Genomic DNA, 21,177 nt, shown 5'->3' on the forward strand with positions numbered 1-21,177 from the left:
AATATCTAAAACTGTTTAATGATGAACTGTTTTACATTACCGTAGCTTGTCTCGTTCGCTTTGTTATTTCTGTATTTGTCATGGGAAATTAGAAGAAGCGCTGTATAACTGCACAATCAAGACAGACTGAAAAAACAAAAAACAAACAAAAAAAAACCCTTTGACATGCTATCGCCTAGTGGCCATGCAGCTCTATCTGTAATGGATTTCTGGTGTTCAAGTTGGAGCGTTAAGGGTGTAGGTGCCACACCCATGACACACACTACACATCCCTTTCTCCATGCCATTCCACAACTATTTGCATTCAAGCTTAGTCCCAAGCCGTACAGTGTCTTAAATTATTATTATTATTATTATTATTATTATTTATTTCTTAGCAGACGCCCTTATCCAGGGCGACTTACAATCGTAAGCAAAAACATTTCAAGCGTTACAATACAAGTAATACAGTAAGAGCAAGAAATACAATAACTTTTGTTCAAGTAAAGTACAAGTTTGACAAACCACAATTCAATAATACAGCAGATAATAGAGATAATTACATCAGGATATGATTAAATAGTGATAGTTACATCAGGATGTGATTAAGTACTACAGGTTAAACACTTGGCAGATTACAGTATTCTGAAGTACAGGATTAAATGCAGTAAAATAGGGGGCTGATAAGAGCAAAATAAAGCACATTTACATGAAGGGTGATAGTGTCCCAGGATACAAACAGAGGAGTTCTACAGGTGCTCTTTGAAGAGGTGAGTCTTAAGGAGGCGCCGGAATGTGGTCAGGGACTGGGCAGTCCTGACATCTGTAGGAAGGTCATTCCACCACTGCGGAGCAAGGGTGGAGAAGGAGCGGGCTTTGGAGGCAGGGGAGCGTAGCGGTGGTAGAGCTAGTCTTCTAGTGCAGGCGGAGCGGAGAGGTCGAGTGGGGGTGTAGGGAGAGATGAGGGTCTAGAGGTAGCTGGGTGCAGTCTGGTCAAGGCATCTGTAGGCTAGTACAAGAGTCTTGAACTGGGTGCGATCGGTGATCGGGAGCCAGTGGAGCGAGCGGAGTAGTGGAGTAGCGTGGGCGAAGCGAGGCAGAGAGAACACCAGGCGGGCAGCAGAGTTCTGGATGAGCTGGAGCGGACGGGTGGCGGACGCAGGGAGGCCAGCCAGGAGGGAGTTGCAGTAGTCTAGGCGGGAGAGTACCAGGGCCTGGACCAGGAGCTGGGTAGCATAGTTGGTGAGGAACGGTCAGATTCTTCGGATGTTGCTTTAAAACCTGCCCATAATGATACTGTACACACCTTTATAGAACGGGGCCTTCTGAGCGTAGTGGACGGGGCCTTAAATGTGTCTCCCAACTACGGCGTTCTAAAGGAGAGCACCCTTTAAAGCTTGTGTCTTGGTTTTGAGGGAAAGGCAGCATGTCCTGCTTTCAGGGCTGATACGTTGGCTGTGTTTGCTTTCGCAGGTAAACAGGATGGGGGACAAGCAGGGTCTGAGCCTGAGGGATCACTCCAGTGCAGCAGATGCTGGCCTCTGGCACCAGGGCTCTCCTCACCTCCCTGTTTGGTGAGAGATTGTATCCACACACCCCTCCCCCTGTTTTTAAATTCACAATAAACCACTGTTTTATTTATATTCAAAAATGTATCTTTTTCCATATATATATATATATATATATATATTTAATGCTTTGATGAATTTATTTAACATGCCTTTTTTATTTATTTTTATTAGTAACTCCATTGGATGTGGTAAAGATAAGACTGCAAGCTCAGAAGGCCCCGTTCTATAAAGGTGTGTACAGTATCATTATGGGCAGGTTTTAAAGCCTGCTAGCCAAGGTTTTAAAATTATTTCGCTCCTCTTATTAATGCAGTACTAGCGATGTTGCTTGTATTTTATACTTCAAGTACGCAGGTCCGTAGATGAAAAGGTGCCTAATGTTTGCATATTAGAGTAAAACAAGGCCATAACCCAAATATTCTGAGCACAATAAAGGGTGACCTTTTTTTATTGATGGTAATATGCTATAGCTAATAGATTAAAAAAAAATCGAATTTTAAAGCATTGATAAGAGCCTTTTTCCAATCAAATACTGATCGGTGAGAAAACATAAGCCATCACTATTGCAGATGAAGCATCTCTATCTAAAAGATCCTTTCATCCAGTGTCAGTATCTGTTTTTAAATGTTGCTGTAAATCCACTGCTATTGATCATGTCAAGAGGCATACACTTTTCCTTTTAGATGCTTTCCATAACTCCCTGCAAGTCTGTGTTTTGCTAAATATTGCATCTGTTGCAGCTTTGACTGTAGATTCTGTGCCTTGGAGCAATGCTATACGTCAGTCTAAGTGTGAGTATTAATTTGTATCTCACCTGTACACGCATTGTTTTAACATGCATATCCGCATGCAAATGTAAACTAACCTGATTTTTTTTCTGATCTGAGCTTGACAGGATTTGACAAGTATTAAAGATGTGCCCAAGTAGGGCATAGCAATTTCACTACGAATATAATAATAAGGTGGCAATAATATTAATTTCTAAGAAAATGTACCTGTAAACAGATGTGGTCATATTGATTGCAAAGAGCTTTAAATCCAGACAGTAAGAATGTATGTATGTAGATTTCATATCAGAATGAAGCAATTGAGTGTGCGTTAAAAAGAAAAAAAAGAACCCTGACATTTGGTATTAACTTAATATAAAAGAATACTAAAGTTGGACACCCTTTACACCACTTTTACCATTGTGTAGAAGGTTGATAAAATCTATTTTTTTTGTAATTTTGTTTTTTCTTTGAATTTCCTGTTACTTAAAACGTATTGAGTTTTGATCAGTGAGCCAAATATATTCCACAGCTGTAATCCCTTAGCTGGGATTTCTTGCTGTGCTTCAAGCAACTAGGCCACAGGACTCTTGGAGAAAACCCAACAAATCTGGAAACCTCAACATGCCTGCTGGAAAAACCTTTTTCTAAGAGGTTTAGCAGCATACTGAGTGCATATAATCATACTTCAAAATCCTTTTTCATGCTTGGTTTAAAAAATAAAATAAATAATAGTAATAATGCAATTTTGACCTGTTAAGGACTGAAGATAATATACTTTCCCTTTCAATTCGAAAATAACCATGAAATATGGGATATCGCCGTCAGGCAGTAGGGATTGGCTGAGCTTTATAGCAAAGCTGCCGATTTGGCCTCTGCGCGAGCTGACGTGTAAGCCCGCCCCCCTGGAAGCTTACATTACGCAGAGCGGCGCAGAGACGCACCTCCTCTTTTGCCTTCAGCCTATGTAGGACATTGAGCTGGTAAGTTTTCTCTCTGAGAGATTTACATCACTGATTGTACTCGTTAGCTTTGAGCTTGAGAAGCTGGCTATCACCCCTTCTCTGAGTTTATTCAGTGTTTGCTCTGCTGAGCATTAAATATGCTGTATATATATATATATATATATATATATATATATATTATTCACTTTCACGCTTTGCTCCGGCATTGCGTTCTTTCCGCGTTGGCCTCTTCGCCGCCCGTCTTTCTTACATATTAATATTTTTATTAATGTTGCTGTATATATATATTTTTTGCTTTTTTTGTATTGTCTGTTCTCTTCCATATAGGTATAGAACCCTCTGTGGTTCTTGGTGAAGGACCTCGACAGCCCCCTAGGGGTCGATGCACTGGCCCACAAGTGGCTGCCAGGGCTCCTATATGCTTTTCCACCGATACCGATGCTCCCCGCCTTCGCCTAGAGAAGGTCAGGGTAGAGCAGGCAACGGTGATTCTTATCAATCCTCGGTGGCCTCGGAGGATATGGTTCCCGAACCTGGTGCAGTTAGTGCACGGTTGCCCGAGGGAACTCCCTCTGCGAGCAGACCTGTTATCCCAAGCCCACGGAGGGTTATGGAACCCGAATCCCAAGCTCATGCAGCTATGGGCCTGGCCCCTGAACTGAAGCGCCTGTCAGCCTTAGGGCTATCGACGGCAGTTATTTCGACTATTCAGAGTGCAAGAGCGCCCTCTACTAGGTCACAGTATACGTACAAATGGTAGTTGTTTCAAGATTGGTGTCTGGCTGAGGGCCATGACCCAATATCTTGCTCTATGGCAGTGATATTACAGTTTCTACAGAAACTGTTAGATGAAGGGAAGTCTCCCTCTACACTTAAAGTGTATTTAGCCGCCATATCGTCTTGCCATGTACGTATTGACGGTCTATCTCCAGGTTGCCACTTTCTGGCATCTCAGTTCCTAAAGGACACCAGGCGCTTGCGACCTCCAAGGACGACCAATTTACCGTCGTGGAGCCTTGACGTGGTGCTAAAAGCCCTTACCAAGGCCCCGTTCGAGCCTCTCCACAGTGTGGATATGAAGCTTGTGTCTATGAAGACTGCGTTTCTGCTGTCAGTGGTATCAGCGAAACGTGTGGGCGAGTTACAGGCACTTTCAGTGCATCCATCTTGTACTCGGTTTGCAGGAGACGGATCTAGAGTCTCCATGCGTACAAATCCGGCTTTCTTGCCCAAGGTCATATCCCCGTTTCATGTGAACCAGTCAGTGGAGTTGATGGCGTTCCATCCTCCCCCCTTCTCTTCCCCGGAGGAAGAGCGATTACACGTGCTCTGCCCTGTGCGGGCATTACAGTGCTACATCGGCCGTACGAGGAGCATGAGGCAAACGGAACAATTGTTTGTATGCCATGGTTCTAGGACTCTGGGTCAGCCGTTGTCTACGCAGTTGCGTTATGATGTAAGTCTGTCCTACTGCTGAGAATCCTCCCTCGCGACGGCTTGGGTACACTGTTCCCATATTTGATGGTCATTTTCAAATTGAAAGGGAACGATAGGTTGCGGATGCAACCCCGGTTCCCTGAAAGAGAAAATAACCATCAAACCACGAGGTCGCTCCAGAAGCCTTCACGGTCTGAAGCAAAAGAGGAGGTGCGTCGGCAGCTTTGCTATAAAACTCAGCCAATTCCTACTGCCTGACGGCGATATCCCATATTTGATGGTTATTTTCTCTTTCAGGGGACCAGGGTTGCATCTGCAACTTATCGTTCTCTATTTATTTATATATTTAACCCTATATCATGGAACGTAGTTCTAGTCTCCATTTAAAGACACCAGTCAATGTCAATCAGAATATATATATACACACACACTGAAATTAACTCTGCATGTTGCAAGCATCTTAACATCATAACATACAAATAGAAACAGATATTTGCTATCAACTTTGGTTACTGGTTACAATATACAGTGATAATTAAGGCTGTAAAAGTTGAAATCAGTACTAAAAATGTACTGATTTATAAGGATCTTGCATATTGAATTTATAATAAGAATATAAGAAAGTTTACAAACTAGAGGAGGCCATTCAGCTCATTTGGTTGTTAGTAGCTTATTGATCCCAGAATCTCATCAAGCAGCTTCTTGAAGGATCCCAGGGTGTCAGCTTCAACAACATTACTGGGGAGTTGGTTCCAGACCCTCACAATTCTCTGTGTAAAAAAGTGCCTCCTATTTTCTATTCTGAATGCCCATTTATCTAATCTCCATTTGTGACCCCTGGTCCTTGTTTCTTTTTTTCGATTGTACACCACAATACTTGAATTGTCTATGAAATCAATTCAAAAGTAAAATGATACATTAGCCAAAACACATAGATGCTAAAAACAGATCAACAGAGTAGTGTAAGTTGTCATGACACCTACAACTTGGACCCCATTCACACTACTGTGCTGGCGCAGGGCTGCCAACCCTGTTCACATTTGCGATTGAAAGCCCTTTGTGTGTTCACATGTGACTGAAAAGCAGACCTAAAATGTGGTGAATTGCTATTTTTTTTTTTTTTTAATCTAACGATATCCTGCACTCAGAATGGAAGAGTTACCGGGATATACAGTATATTTTTTTCAATGAAGCACAGCAGCAATTTTATGGTATATATTAAATATATATATATATATATATATTGCTGACTATTTTGACTGAATGTTATTGTGCATCAATGATCTTAATATTTGTGAATGAGAGCAGTATTTTATGTCTGTAAAAGCAAGCAGCTAAAAGAAATGAGCAGCATTTTAATGTAAAGACGCACACTTATGTAGCTGTGTATATCGTTGCGTGCAAAATAAACAATGGTGGCTGAATATGCCAAGTCGCTGCATTATTGAGATCCACAATCCTGCAGTTTTTAGATTTATCGCTTAGTTACTAAATAGCAGGAAGAAAAGATAATTGTGACAAATGAAGCTTAATTATGAATGCACGGCAACTCATATCATGTGAAAGAAACAACCTGAATGTTAACCCGCTAGATTTGTATTTTAATATTTTTATAATTAAAGTTGTATAATGTAGATGATTACCATTCAATATTGATCCACTGCCATCTTGGCTAGCAGAGCATTCACCTTTCTGTTTACCTTGTGCGCGTGTGGGAGCACTGAGCGATGTCACCAAATTAGTCATGTGATATGAAAAGGTGGCCATAAGTCTGCTTTGTGTTTATATATATATATATATATATATATATATATATATATATATATATATATATATATATATATATGTAAAGGCCGGCCCTGGGCTGCCTTAAATCACAAGTGTGAATAAGGTCTTGTTTATCAAGCTCTGGAAAGCAGTATTGACAGATTGGGGGGAGCTTTCTAGTTCAGTGACCTGCTGTGCTGTAGCCTGACTGACTTATCAGAAGTTGACTTTAGTTCACAGTAGCTCTTTTACACTGCCTGTATACTTTATAAAACACATATCTGAAGTCCCACCAATCAAGTATATTCCAAAATGTATAGAATACCCCACTTAAACCCAGTGTTCAAAAATCAAAACAAATACACATGCATACCTGGTACCTTCAAGAAAATATTATCAAAACTTCAGAAATAGAAAAGCAAGAAATGAAATCGCTACAATCTGAATAAAGTAAAACACATGTAATTCTTTAGTGCTGTATTTTTTTTTTTTTTTTAAAACAGTTTATACTTCGCTATGATATGTTTTTTTCTGATGAAATGCAGTTAACACTTTGGTTTCATGTACAAGCCTTTGAAGTCAGTAAAAGATGTTAAGTGCATACAAGCATAAGTTATCTTGGATAAAAGCATATCTACAGACGTGCTCAAATTTGTTGGTACCCCTCCACAAAAAACGAAGAATGCACAATTTTCTCTGAAATAACTTGAAACTGACAAAAGTAATTGGCATCCACCATTGTTTATTCCATATTTAATAGAAATCAGACTTTGCTTTTGATTTTTTATTCAACACAATATTGTAAATAAGAAAACAAATGAAAATGGCATGGACAAAAATGATGGGACCGCTAACCTAATATTTTGTTGCACAACCTTTAGAGGCAATCACTGCAATCAAACGTTTTCTGTAGCTCTCAATGAGACTTCTGCACCTGTTAACAGGTAGTTTGGCCCACTCTTCCTGAGCAAACTGCTCCAGCTGTCTCAGGTTTGATGGGTGCCTTCTCCAGACTGCAAGTTTCAGCTCTTTCCATAGATGTTCGATAGGATTCAGATCAGGACTCATAGAAGGCCACTTCAGAATAGTCCAATGTTTTGTTCTTATCCATTCTTGGGTTCTTTTAGCTGTGTGTTTTGGGTCATTATCCTGTTGGAGGACCCATGACCTGCGACTGAGACAGAGCTTTCTGACACTGAGCAGTACGTTTCGCTCCAGAATGCCTTGATAGTCTTGAGATTTCATTGTGCCCTGCACAGATTCAAGGCACCCTGTGCCAGGCGCAGCAAAGCAGCCCCAAAACATAACCGAGCCTCCTGCATGTTTCACTGTAGGTATGGTGTTCTTTTCTTTGAAAGCTTCATTTTTTCGTCTGTGAACATAGAGCTGATGTGACTTGCCAAAAAGCTCCAGTTTTGACTCATCTGTCCAAAGGACATTCTCCCAGAAGGATTGTTGCTTGTCAATATGCATTTTAGCAAATTCCAGTCTGGCTTTTTTATGTTTTTCTGTCAAAAGTGGAGTCCTCCTGGGTCTTCTTCCATGGAGCCCACTTTCGCTCAAAAAGCGACGGATGGTGCGATCAGAAACTGACGTACCTTCACCTTGGAGTTCAGCTTGTATCTCTTTGGCAGTTATCCTTGGTTCTTTTTCTACCATTTGCACTATCCTTCTGTTCACTCTGGGGTCGATTTTCCTCTTGCGGCCGCGCCCAGGGAGGTTGGCTGCAGTTCCATGGACCTTAAACTTCTTAATAATATTTGCAACTGTTGTCACAGGAACATCAAGCTGCTTGGAGATGGTCTTGTAGCCTTTACCTTTACCATGCTTGTCTATTATTTTCTTTCTGATCTCCTCAGACAACTCTCACCTTTGCTTTCTCTGGTCCATGTGCAGTGTGGTGCACACAATGATACCAAACAGCACAGTGACTACTTTTCTCCATTTAAATAGGCAGAATGGAGACATGTGTGATACTAATTAAAGAAACTAATTAGTTTGAAATATCACTATAATCCAATTATTTATTATCTTTTCTAAGGGGTACCAACAAATGTGTCCAGGCCATTTTAGAATATCTTCGTAGAATAAGCAATAATTCATCTCTATTCACAGCTTCCTTGCTTTATTTTATGACATACCAAAGGCATGCAAGTATACATGATAAAATAGCTTTTAATTTCATCACTTTTCAGGAGGAATGAAGCATTATTTCAATGAGCTGTAAGGGTACCAACAAATTTGAGCACGTCTGTATATAATTAAGCGCTTGCATGCTTAAAAAAAGAGCAACATATTAAAAACACAAAGCTGTTCTCGAATGCATTTAAGTTTTCATTGAACCTTGTATAATAGAATACTGGCTGTATCAACAAAGTTTTGCCGAACGAGCAAGATGGGCCGAATGGCCTCCTCTCGTTTGTAAACGTTCTTATGTTCTTAAAAATAGGGGTGGATGTTTTTTACCTCTACGAGTGGAACTGCAACTGTTTTCTTTATATGTACTTGAGCAGAATAGGAAAATGTGCATAGGGTAATTTGAGCCAATCTGATATGTCAGTACAGTCAGCACTCGCATATCCAACCCTGTAACATTTTTACTTTAGTGACTGTTAAACGACTGTGATGCATATCTGATTATTTCATTTTGGCCCGTTCCAAACCTTGCCTGTTTTTTTCAGGGAACACAAAGATACAATACATGTCAAAAAAAAAAAAAGTCAAAAATACATAGCTGAAAGGACTGTGTTTTAAAATAAGTAGGCTTCCTCAGATGTAACTGTAGTTTGTTTTATTGGTAAAGTACTATATTTTCAACAGAAGTAGTATTTTCATTTAGAATGATATGATTCTGAAAATATATCACTTACCAAAAGAGAAGACTGTGGACTGTAATACAGTGCATAATTTTAAATCTAGTACGCAGTGTAGCAGTATGTAAAAGTCCCCATTTAATGACCCAACAGCAAAATGACATAAAAATGTTACCCATACACAGAACTGCATAAAAGGCGATGCAATTTAACAAAAGATTTCCAGAGTTAAAACGGTATCCAAAGTCAGTATTCAAAATTGCAGAATATATTGCTCAATAAGACCCTACTGTCACAGTTCACTTGCAAATGAAAATGCACAAAAGCAACTAATGATAACAGATTTTTTTTTAAAAAAATGCATCACAGTACCTAAAACTGTTTAATGATTAACTGTTTTACATTACAGTAGCTTGTCTCGTTCGCTTTGTTTTTGCTGCATTTTCATCATGTGAAATTGGAGGAAGCACTGTGGAACTGCACATAACTGATTTGGCATGCGAGAACCACCCCCTACAGGGGTTTGTACAGAGCTCTCCATGCCGGCCGCACCTCCTCCCCCACCTCCAGGTGCTCCCTCCATGGTGTTTCTGGTACCCCCTGCAAGGCCAGGGTGTGCCTTACCCTCACACATGCACTGTACAGACTTTTCTTCTCTGCCACAGAGAAAGAAAAACTGCCAAGCCTAGCAGGGCCCAACAATGCTCCTGGTCTGATCTGAGTGCCCATTTTCGAGGACACTATTATCGAGGGGAAAGTTTCCTCTATCTCACTGACACTCAGTTCCTCCTCATCCAGCCTCTGCTCAGCCTGTGCTGGCAATGGTGATCGGAGCTGCTCCATGAACACCCCAGCCACTCTCACTGAGCGCAGCCCCAGCCTCACTGCTACCTCCTCCGGGCTGCTCCACCCCCGGGCCCCTCAGATCTCTCAGCTTCATCACTTCTGCCCTCACCAGCCTGGAGACAAAGCTCTGTGAATCCATCCCCTCCAGTTTTAGTGCTGGATTACATATCAGGGACTCCTCTAGACACCAATGCCTACTGTTTACCTCCACAGTCCTCTCTACCTTAAACAATTCCCATGCTTTCAACATGCTACAGTAGACCTGTGGGAGCTGGGATGTATCCAGTCCTTTCTCAATATCAATTAAGAGAATGTGTTTGTCATAACCAAACCCCCCCACGCTCCGCAGAAAAGCAAAGGCCCATGGCCTCCAGCTCAGTGGTTCTGGAGAAAACACAAGTTTCTGCAAAGCCTGCAGCCTAAACGCTGCCACTCTGCTGGCCAGATCTATCAAGCCCTGCCCCCCTCTTCCCGGGGCAGATACAATACCCCCTGCCGAAGCCAGTGCAGCCCGTCCCAAAAGAACTTCAGTAACTCACTCTGAATTTCCTTTAACAGTAATTCTGGAGGCTCCACACAGGCCATACGGTGCCACAGCATGGACACCACAAGGTTATTAATTATCAATACTCTCCCCCTATAGGAAAGCTGAGGGAGCAGCCAGCGCCACTTTTGCAGCCTTTTTTAACTTTCTCCACCACCCCCTCCCAATTCTGCAAGCTAGCTGCTCTGTCTGTTCCTACAAAAACACCAAGGACCTTCACTGTGCCGTGCTTCCATTGCAAGCCCACCGGCATTACAGGAGGCACCTGTCCCTGCCAGCAGCCCAGAAGAGTGCCACTGCTCTTTTCCCAGTTTATACGGGCAGAAGATGCCCTCTGGAATGCCTTCTGACACCAGCACAGCTCCTGCACATCACGCTGCCCGGTGACAAAGATGGTAATGTCATCAGCATAATCTGTTACTCTCACTGGTTCCATGGTGCACTGAGGAACCACCACTCCAGTTAATACAGTACGCAGTCTGTGCACTAGAGGCTCTATGGCTAGAGAATACAGCATCCCTGATAGGGGACACCCCTTACGCACCCCTCTGCACACTGGAAAGGGAGAGCTCAAAACCCAATTTACCTTCAGTATACTAAAGATGTTGCTATAACAGAGCGTAATATAAGATTTAAAAATAGGATAAAATCCAAAAGCTCCTAGGGTTTTCTGGAGATATCAATGGTCTACCCGATCAAAGGCTTTCTCCTGATCCAGCGATATCATCCCAGCATCAAACCCAAACAACTTGGAGGCCTCCATTATATCTCTAACAAGAAACACATTATCATGTATTGACCTGCTTGGTAACTCCGAGGCAGCTGACCTTCTCTGATGCTCTCCTCTATCACCTGCCAGAGATCTTCTCCCAACTTCCCCCAAAAAGCCTTAAAAAACTCCACCAGCAACCCATCAATACCAGGAGCCTTCCCAATATACAGCCCCCCAAGGGCAGTAAACAGTTCCTCCAGGCTGAAAGAAGCCTCAATATCTCTCTTGTCTCCTCGGGGACCTGTGGCAGTCCCTGGAAAAGCTGCTGTTCATCTTCATCCTGGTAAACAGTTTCTGCAGTGTAAAGCTGCTTGTAGAAATCACTAGCACAGCGCCTAATTGCTGCCGGCTGCCGCAGTTCTTCTCCGGAGTCCCTTTTTAAACAAAGTATCTGTTTCCTCTCTGCTACCCTTTTTTTCTAAACCAAAGAAGTACTGTGATGGGGCATCAGTTTCATTAATATGCTGAAAACGAGAACGGACCAGCACCCCCTGCACCCTCAGGTCTAGCAGCTCCTGTAACATTTTCTTTTTTAAACTTAGCTGCTCAATTAATATTGTGCTCTGCTGAGATTCCAAACTCTCAACTAACCCCATAATGTCAGCCTCCAGCTGCTTCTTCACCTCACTACGGCTCAAAACCAACATCCTTAGTATAATTTTGGCAAAACTGTTTTATTTGGATTTTTCCCACATCCCACCATTGCCGCCATGTAGGAAAAATAGCCCTTTCACCTTTCCACTTTTCCCCCCAAAAATTAAAACAATTCATAAAATGAACATCTTTCAAAAGTCCAATATTAAAATGCCCAAAAGGCCTATGCATTCTAGAATCAAGAAATACCATTTTAACCAACATAATGCTGTGGTCTGACAGCCCATTTGGTATTATTTTACAGTTTTCAATAAAATTTATCTGATCTTTACACACATACACCCGGTCCAACCTTGCACCCGATACTATGGTGTCACCGGCTCTAATCCAAGGATACTGCCTATCTCGACCTTTTTTTATTCCTCCACACATCCACCAAATCAAAACTATTTAAGACAGCAGAAAGCTCCCGAGCAGACTGAGCTCCGATCTAAAACATCGTCTCCTGTACAGTTAAAATCCCTCCCCTCCAGAAATAAATAACTTCAGGTTGACACTCAGATAAAGTATTTTTTAAGATCTTAAAAAACTCAACTATCTCTTTACCTACCCTCATTGAGAGTGTAAATATTTATAAAGCAAAAACTATGTTTATCAATCCTTGCTTTAACTTTTACCATCCTCCCCACTACCACCTCCTGATAAGAGAGAACATCAGCCGCACATTTCTCTGAGAACAGGACTGACACCCCCGCACTAAAGTTTGTACTGTGACTAAACACACCCTCTCCCTTCCACTCTTGTTTCCACTCACACTCATTATCTAAGTCACTGTGCGTTTCCTGGATAAACGACACATCTATTTTATTTTATTTTAGGCTTTCTAACACACATGCCCTTTTATGTGCACTCCTAGCCCCATTAACATTAAACGTGCCTAATATTAGATAATAATGAAAAGAGATAGAGCCCAATACACGAGAAAAACAACCATGACAAAGATATAAAAACAAAAAGTGTTACATCCATTTTTTATTTCTTATTTATAAACTGTTTACATACTTTCGTTGCAATTTTTACTGTGCTTACAAATAGCTCCAAGTCTGGAAAGTAGTCCCCTACTCTCACCCCTCTTTTTCCCTTTGTGGTGTCCAAAAATTCTGCTATTTTAAGTGGATCATATCCCCCCTGCCCTGACTGACTACTCGGCTCTGATAGGAGGAATCCGAAACATACCCCTCCCTCTCACTCTCCTCCCCCTCCCTCTCTTGATCCACTACCGCCACTATGTTTAACCAAGCCCGATGAGCTGCCCTCTCCCCTGACCCGCTCTGCACAGCCTCCTCCAAAGGTCTCTTTGCTACATTTTTCTCTTTTTTTCCTCCCCCTGCTTCACCTTCTTTTGCCTTAGAACCTTAAAATCACTCTCATTGTTCTCATTACTATCCTCCTCTATCCTGCTGTTCCTCGATCACCGCTTCATTTTCCACACTCTCGCCCTTCTCTGATTGTCCTGCTGCTGCTGCTTCAATCTCCCCACCTGCGCCCGGCTCCGTTTCTCCTTCTGCCTCAATCTCCACCTCCCTACCTATGCCCGCTACATCGTCGGGCCCCCCCTGCTCCTCTCCTTCACCAGCCGCAGCTAAACCTGCAGCCGCTTCCCGTGGTGCAGGCCCTTCATCCCCGCTGTTGTTAGTAGCAGCTTCCTCTATATCTTGAACCTCATTATCTCTATCAGGACACATTATCCTCATGTGCCCCACTTTACCACAAACAAAACATTTCATGTCCTCAGAAGTGACAAATACATTATAACCACTGCCATCAATATTAAATTTCAAAACAGTGTTTATCGCCATATTCTGTTCAATCAATATCATTGATACTTGCCTCCGAAAAGAGATAACATGCTTTATTTCCGGCGATTTAAGGCCAAGGTTTAAATGCTTTATCGGTGACATTGATTTACCATATCCCAGCAACTCTTTCTCCAGAATCACATTCCTCATAAACGGAGGAACATTGGATATGGTGATCCTGCTTACAGGTGAAGCAAGAGGCAGAACAGAGATGAAGGTTTCATTAATAACAACCCCCTCTTCTACCACTCTATTCACGAGCATTTCATTTATTAAAAAAATAACTACTGCCCGATTTCATGCGAGATGCGGACATAACATTTTTACACCCTACTATCTTCCCCACCGCAAGAACACATTCTTCCACAGATACATATTGCTCTGTAACTATCTTCACCCCATGCCTACGAGACAAAGATTCAAAAGAAAACAGGGGGGTTCCCCTTCCCCTGTTTTGGGCCATAATGGCCCTAAAAAGGACACCAGAATTGAACAATAAACTGTTTAAAACTATTTAAATTCAGTGCAGTCCGTAAATAAAACAGTCTATAAATAACAAAATAAACAAATTCCCCTGTACCTCAACACATGCAACATGAGAGAGAGAGCGAGAGAGAGAGAGTGAGAGAGAGAGAGAGAGAAACTGTAATATAGATAAACTTTTTGTTTAAATTTATAGATAAACTTAAACAATTAGAAATGTAAATAAAAAACAATCAAAATCCACTCGACATCCCAATCCCCTGCAAGAGCTAACAGAGAAGCTCCGGGGACTCAAACCCAGGAAAGCATGCGGCCCCGACAGCATCAGCACTGAAACACAGCAACCCCAAGCTGCAAGAGGCCCTGCTGAAATTATTCAACCTGGTACTACAGGCAGGATGTTTCCCTGATATCTGGAATCATGGGCTTATAACACCCATATGTAAGAGTGGAGACAAATTTGACCCCAAAAACTACCAGGGCATCTGTGTGAGCAGTAATGTTTACACCCTACACACCCTAATCAATAAACATGTTCACCAACAAAATAAAGGAAAAATATTTACCTGTTTTATAGATTTTAAAAAAGCCTTCTACTCTATCTGGCATAAAGGACTGTTTTATAAACTCCTTCAAAGTGGTGTAGGGGGTAAAGTCTTTGGCGTTATCAAGTCAATGTATTCAGAGAACAAATGCGGAGTGAAAATTGGCAACAAAAGAACAGAATTCTTCACTCAGGGGCGTGGAGTGAGACAGGGCTGCAGTCTGAGTCCAACACTGTTCAACATCTACATCAATGAGTTGGCTACAGTGTTGGAGCATTCTGCAGCTCCGGGCCTTACACTACATGTCTCGGAAGTCAAGTTCCTGCTCTACTCAGATGACCTGGTCCTGCTGTCACCCACTGAACAGGGGCTGCAGCAGAGCCTGACTGCTAGAGCAGTACTGTCAGACTTGGGCCCTGGCAGTAAACATGAATAAAACCAGGGTCATGATATTCCAGAAAAAAGCCAGATCTCAGGGAAACAAGTACTGCTTCATTCTAGACAACACGACCCTAGAGCACACCCCCAGCTACACCTACCTGGGTCTGACTATCAGCGCGTCAGGGAGCTTTAACCTGGCAGTGCATGCACTAAGAGAAAAAGCCTGCAGAGCTTTTTATGCCATCAAAAGGAGGCTTTATAAAATAAATATGCCAGTAGGAATCTGGCTAAAAATATTCAGCAGTGTTATCCAGCCCATTGTGCTGTATGGAAGCGAGGTGTGGGGTCCACTACACAAAATGGTATAAACACCCAATCGAAACCCTGCATGCTGAATTCTATAAAAACATAATAAAAGTACAACAAAAAACACCCAACAATGCATGCAGGGCTGAATTAGGCCGATACCCATTGCTCATCCACATTCAAAAAAGAGCACTAAAATTCTGGATGCATTTAAATAAAAGTGAATCAGACTCCCTCCAGTACAAGGCCCTCCAAACCCAAGAGCTCAGCCCAGAAAAGAACCCCCTCAGCCAGCTGGTCCTGAAGCTCACTTGCACCGACACACAGACACCAGCTTCAGGACAGCACTGCTAAAATAATGCCAATTAAATTAAACCAAATTGTAAAACAAATGAAAAACTCCTATTTAGAACACTGGGACAAAGAAACAGAAACACAAAATAAACTTAATTGGGAATGTTGTGGGACGTTGCTCTTTTGAGATCTTTATCGGACTTGTTCTGTTTAGTTTTTTTTTTTGTGTTTTGAATACTGCAGCAGCAATGGGTACTAATTTTGTGTTTTTTTTTCGGGACTTTTCTCTAGCAGAATATCTCTTTACTGTCCGAGATACAAAGCAGAGGCAGATCATGACCAAGTACAGACTCAGTGACCATAGCCTGGCCATTGAAAAAGGTCGACACAGACAGACCTGGCTAGCCAGGGAGAACAGGCTCTGTGGTCACTGTGAGACAGGAGAGGTCGAGACAGAGATGCACTTTCTCCTACACTGTGAGAAATACAACCAAACAAGAGACAAATTCCTTAAAGAAATTATGATTTACCTCCCACACTTCCCACAAATGACTGACCCAGAGAAACTGTCAGTCATGCTTGGAGAGGGACACACGGCCCCACTGGCCACCCAATAGGGCAGCAGTGTGGAGTAGTGGTTAGGGCTCTGGACTCTTGACCGGAGGGTTATGGGTTCAATCCCCAGTGGGGACACTGCTGCTGTACCCTTGAGCAAGGTACTTTACCTAGATTGTTCCAGTAAAAACCCAACTGTAAAATGGGTAATTGTATGTAAAAATAATGTGATATCTTGTAACAATTGTAAGTCGCCCTGGATAAGGGCGTCTGCTAAGAAATAAATAATAATAATAATAATAATAATAATAATAATATGTAGCAGCCTGTCAAAACCTGAGGGACACGCAGTGAGCACTTTTAATTGCACTTATTAGTGGGGCTTGCGAAGCAAGAGTCCCGACTTTAAATCATCTTCTTCTTCTTCTTCTTCTTATTATTCTTTGGCACGCTACTCCTCTTACACCGTTTAAGCTACAAATGCCGTTCAAACTTTAAAACGTGTAGACCGGTCTGGAATAGTGTGCTTGTATACAACTTTTTGATATCTTTTATACTTTTTAAACTATTAAGCTTTTTGTCCTTTTTTGTCCATCTTCATTCACTTTAATGGGACTTTTTTCAACATTCTAAAGCTCTCCATTGTTTAAAAACTTCCAGACTTCCAACATTCTATTCACTGTAAACGATGTAACTTTTGACACAAATCAGCTACTTTGACCACTTTCCCAACAAGTAAGACAAAAAGTTGGAGCATATGGAATCTTCCTCTACTTCTCTGCTATTCAAATATGAAATCAAAACAGAAATAGCTTTTACCAATCAAGAGGTACACCTGCTTTAGTAACCGCACCAACTCAATTTTCTCTAACTTTTTATAAACAACTGCCATTTTGACCACTTTCCCAGCAAGTTAGACAACTACTTAGACTGTCATAGAACTTTGAGAAATTAAAAATTCTAGCACATTCTAAGCAAGAGACAATTGGTAAACAATGTGACTTTTTACACAAATCAGATACTTTGACCACTTTCCCAATAAAGCAAGCCCCACAACTTGTAAAGTTACCATCTAGTTAATTGTTGTTGTTATTATTATTAATTATTGGTTTTATTCATTATTATTATTATTATTATTATTATTATTATTATTATTATTATTATTATTATTATTATTATTGTTATAAACATTAATTGTTACTGTTCTTATACATTGTTATATGTAAACAATATTGCTTTGGCAATACCTAAAGTCATGCCAATAAAGCACATTTTGAATTTCAGAGAGAGAGAGAGAGAGAGAGAGAGAGAGAGAGCGCGCGACTGCACCTGTGTTGCTAAGCAACCTCCTCAGAGTTGGCTGACCGCCAAACCAAAGAGCTACTGAAAAAAAAGGTCTGCCAGCCAGAACAGTAAACATGTAAAGCTTGTTTTATAAGAAAAAAAATTACACAAATTAATGGAATCAACAACAGTACAGATTTAACCTCGAGAAAAGTTTGACTTCTCCTCTACTGGTGATTGGCCGAAGTGGATCAGGCGGTTTGAACGCTTTCGTCTTGCATCAGGCCTCAATGAAAAGCCTGTAGAGTTTCAGGAGAACTCTTTACTGTAACAATGGGGGATGATGCCAATGACATTTTGTGTCTTGAAGACAAGAAGATGTACGAGCCAGTCAAACATGCCTTTGAACAGCATTGTGTGGGGAAGCACAATGTCATTTACGAGAGGGCAAGATTCAACATGAGATAACAAGAACCAGGTGAAAGTGTAGAAACATTTATCACAGCAGTACACACTTTGGCAGAGCACTGCAAATTTGGTATCAGAGGAGCTGATTTGGGTCACAATAGTCGTGGGCATACAAGACAGAAAGGTCTATGAATGCTTTCAGCTTGACCCAGACTTAATGTTAGCCAAAGCCATACTGTGCTTTTAATATAATCAACTAGCGATTGGTCATGGAGGATTGATGTGGAGTGGTTTGGAGCATAAAAGGCATCTGTGTTGATTAGCGGGGTTGGTTGTGCTTGGGGAGACTGAGCGGGGAGGATCGCTACCCGGAAGTGCTGACAAACTGCTGCTAAACCTGACATGTGTTTTTTATACCCAGGCTTCCAGGCAGCAAGAGGACGTAGATGCTATCTAAAGGTTGGTGAACTGAGCTACCATGGACTTGCTGGAACAGGAAAACAGTATTGGGGGAAATGACAGAGGGAGGAGTGGACACTTCTTTCCCGCGGTGATTATTTTCTTGTTGCACATAGTGGTGATCGGGACTGTGAGAATTATTGCGTGGAGTGTTATGTGTTGTCACTTGTGAACTTGGATGAAATACAGACTTTATTTGCAGCTGAACAATTGACTTTGTGATTTTATCTGCACTCTACACACCACCCAGGGACAGCAAGATTTTAGTTAAATAATATTAAAGAGTAAGTAGCAGGGTTCCAAAAAATATAGCGTTACACGTCCCCACGTGCTGCTACAACTGTTTAAATAACGTACCTGTTATTTTCATTGTTAACGTCCTGACAACTTTACACACTTTAAAGTCTGTTTCAAAGCTCTTTTCAAAATGTCCGCTCTAGTGCACTGATAGTGTAAGGATTATTGCCCATATTATTTTTTTAAATACAAGGTTCAATACCATATTTTTCTATGGACAGTTAGGTGCCAATACATTTTTTTATATTGACAGTCGAGTGGCAGCAGAGTCAACACTAACCAATACTTTAAGTGCACCACAAAAACCAGGGCCAGAGGACACAGCTGGAAATTAAGTGTAAATAGATTTAGAACAGTCTTCGACCTAGGAGACACTTCTTCACACAGAGAGTGGCAAGGGTATGGAATGTTGTTGATGCTGAATCACTAGGATGCTTTAAGACCCAACGTGACACATTTTTTAGATCAATCAGCTACTAGGAACCAGATGAGCAAAGATGGGCTGAAAGGCCTCCTCTTGTTCATAAATGTTGTTCTTATGTTCTTATGAATATGTACATGAAGCCTTCTTTCTGGTCATTTCTGGTTTAAAAGGAGGCAGGTCAGAGCCATAGGGGGTGGGGAACATGGGCCTGCTGTTCTACAGGAAGGTAGTGTGGAAATGCAAGTACTTTGAGAAAACAACGCAAGGTAAAAGCTATCGGGTTAAATCCTGGCAGTGTTTAGTGATAAGAAAACACGATTTTTCCTCTTGTTGAGGTAGCCTTTTGGTTTTGTTTTAAAAGTTTATTTATTTTCTTTTACCGGGGTTATGTGAAGAGTTGCGCTTTTAAAGGATGTTCTGCTGGGTTCAGCGCTGCGGCGATACGCCCTCATAATGGCGGTGTGGGCTTTATGTTACAACCCAAAGGGGAATGGTTATTTACATCCTGAAGCGACACTAAATAGTAACCCAAAAGAATAAGCTCTAAACCTGTTGTTTATGTTTTGAAAAGACATTGAAACAGTAACCTGGAAAAATGGACTCTGAGACGGGAAGTATCAGACGCTCTTTATTATAACACTGAACACAGGACGCTCGTATTGAGGAGGAATACAGTGTGCTTCTGTGGACGACCAGGAGTTGGCTGCCGGAGGTCCATCTCCACAGCCTGGATATAACTGGTGCTATCTCTGTTTTCTCCTTGGTACGTCTGGGCTGTTGCAATTGTATTTCTGGTGCTCCTCTTGAAGGCGGATTCCATCCGTGCTTACCTATATTACTGATCTACCCCAACCAAGGGAACCGGTCTTGTGTTTACTGCTGTTATTGATTTACTCACACAAAGGGAGTCTGTCTTGGTTTTATACTTTCCTGTGTTCCAGGTCTACCCCAGCAGAGGGAGCCTGTCTGGGACCTACCTGTGTTACCGATCGACTCCAGCAGAAGGAGCTGGTTTTCTACTTACCTGTGTTACAGGTCTACCCCAGCAGAGGGAGCCTGACTGGGACCTACCTGTGTTACCGATCGACTCCAGCAAAGGGAGCTGGTTTTCTACTTACCTGTGTTACAGGTCTACCCCAGCAGAGGGAGCCTGTCTGGGACCTACCTGTGTTACCAATCGACTCCAACAGAGGGAGCTGGTTTGGACGTTACTGTGTTACAGGTTTTCCTCGGCAGAGGGAGCCTGTCCTGGACTTACCTGTGTTGCAGGTCTACCCCAACAGAGGGAGTTTGTTGAGTACATGCTTATGCTCCAGGACTACTCCAGTGGAGGGAACCTGCTGTGTACTTACCTGGGTTACCGGGATCCATCCTGCACTTACCTGTAACCCAGGACAGCTCTAGGAGAGAGAGCTGCCCTGTTCTCACCTGCGGACTAACTCACGACAGTTGTAGGCCCCTGGAGTGCTCTTCGATTTCCATAGCTTGAAGTAACTTAGAGAGGGTTGAAGAAGTGAGTTAGTCAGCGGCCCGTACAGGGCGAGTACTTTACCAGAAATGGATTTATGGTTGTAAATATTGTAAATAAAACTTGCTTGCCTGCAATTGTGCTGAGTCTGTGCCAGTTAGTGGGACAGGAAAACGGTGATACAAACGCGCTGAGCTATTGGATCCGTTACAGTAGTTATAGTAAAACAAACATACAGGTCTAAATGTTTGGATGTAAGTCTACCTTAATGCCTTAAACTGCTTTCAATCACTTGACTGAGTGCAATTTCTTTTCGTAAAAAAAAAAAAAAAAAAAGTTAAAGGTTTTAAGAAAGTTGC

The sequence above is a fragment of the Acipenser ruthenus genome, chromosome 33 (genome assembly GCF_902713425.1).
Source record: "Acipenser ruthenus chromosome 33, fAciRut3.2 maternal haplotype, whole genome shotgun sequence".
NCBI classification, from domain to species: Eukaryota; Metazoa; Chordata; class Actinopteri; order Acipenseriformes; family Acipenseridae; genus Acipenser; species Acipenser ruthenus.